Below are 1640 nucleotides of genomic sequence, written 5' to 3'. Positions count from 1 at the left end.
CTATTCTACAATACACCCCAAATACTTTCAGAATGACTGCTCCAATACCACTTCCTCTTTTTTTTTTTTTGAGACGGAGTTTCACTCTTGTTGCCCAGGCTGGAGTGCAATTGCACAATCTCAGCCCACCGCAACCTCCTTCTCCTGGGTTCAAGTGATTCTTCTACCTCAGCCTCCCGAGTAGCTTTGATTACAGGCATGCGCCACAATGTCCAGCTAATTTTGTATTTTTAGTAGAGATGGGGTTTCTCCATGTTGGTCAGGCTGGTCTTGAACCCCCAACCTCAGGTGATCCACCCACCTCAGCCTCCCAAAGTGCTGGGATTTCAGGTGTGAGCCACGGCGCCCGGCCTACCATTTCCTTTTCAAAATAAATTGGTGTTTATTTCTGTCTACCTTCTTTTCATGGTGCTTAAAAGCCTGTGGATAAACAGCTTAAGCCCATTCAGTGGTTGCTCCTACACGTTTAGTGGCTGAGCAGTGGGAGCTACAGACTAGTCTTCCGTGGCAAGCAGAGCGCTCCAGTCTTCGGTAGGGAGCTGCTGAATAGGCACAGAGGGCACCTGCCACCTTTAGACCAGTCTGCACCCTCAGGCTGAGTAGCAGTGGACTCAGGAGCTGCAGCAGTCCATTCATCCTGAGATTCCTCTTGGTCACAGCCTTTCCAGCAGCAGCCTGCTCTTCTTTACAATCTCTTCAGGATCCTTGTGGAAGCAGAGATCAGGCATGACCTCCCATTCACAGATGGTGCCAGGCATGTACAAGACTTTCCAGGCCAGCATCTACCACATCAAACCCCCTGAGTGAGCTCCCTTGTTGTTGCACGGGATGACAACGTCCACATAGCGCAGAGGAGAATCTGTGTGACACAGAGCAATGGTAGGTAGGTTAATGTAAGATGCCTCTGTGAGGGGCTGGTGGTCAGCCCTGGGATCAGTAACCACCAGAAGCTGTGGCTCCCGGAAGGCTGCTGAGATCTGGTTAGAGAATGTTCTAGGAGTAAAGCGGCCAGCAATAAGAGTGGCTCCAGTGACAGCAGCAAACAATGGTGTGGCTTTCTGGCCAGTTTTCCTGGAGGATATGACACTGACATCAGCAGGGTTTTCAATGGCAACAATGGCATGAGCTGCCAGCAGAAACTTCTCCCAGGTCTTCTTCTGATTTAGGATGTAGATGCCATCACTTTTCATTTTATAGATGTACTGTTCCATTTGGAAGTAAAAATTAGTGTCACCTAAGTGGGTTCCTGCTGCAAGGAACTTGAGGACATCCTCCTCCTTCATTGGCAGGACATCAAGGACTCTGGACATTGTGAACGTCTCCCTTTAAATTAAGACAGGAATCCAGAACAAGCCAGAATGGACCCCTCTCTGGGTAGTGCAGAAGCCCATTTCCAACATTAGGCCTAAGAAAAGTTCAAGACTTCTTTGTAGTACTATTTGTTCTTAGAATACATCGGTTAAGGGTAGATAGTCAGAATACTGTATTCACAGGTCATTTCAACCTTTTTTTTTCTGTATGGTTCTATTATTAATTTTAGATGCAGTTAAGTTCATTTGTTTATATTTGCATTTAATTTTAAGCTTTTCTTTTTGACAAATCTCAAAATTTTAAAAATTTTAGATATGGGCCAGGCGTGG

General features: G+C 46.3%; 1 pseudogene; it reads right to left on the bottom strand.

The window, feature by feature from the left end:
* Positions 1–435: 435 nt before the first annotated feature.
* Positions 436–1310, bottom strand: LOC129032048 (small ribosomal subunit protein uS2-like; annotated as a pseudogene).
* Between the last annotated feature and the right edge of the window lie 330 nt (positions 1311–1640).

This window comes from Pongo pygmaeus, chromosome 11, assembly GCF_028885625.2.
Source record: "Pongo pygmaeus isolate AG05252 chromosome 11, NHGRI_mPonPyg2-v2.0_pri, whole genome shotgun sequence".
In the NCBI taxonomy this organism is placed as follows: Eukaryota; Metazoa; Chordata; class Mammalia; order Primates; family Hominidae; genus Pongo; species Pongo pygmaeus.
Note: the sequence above shows the minus strand (reverse complement) of the source record. Positions and strands in the feature narration are given on the sequence as shown.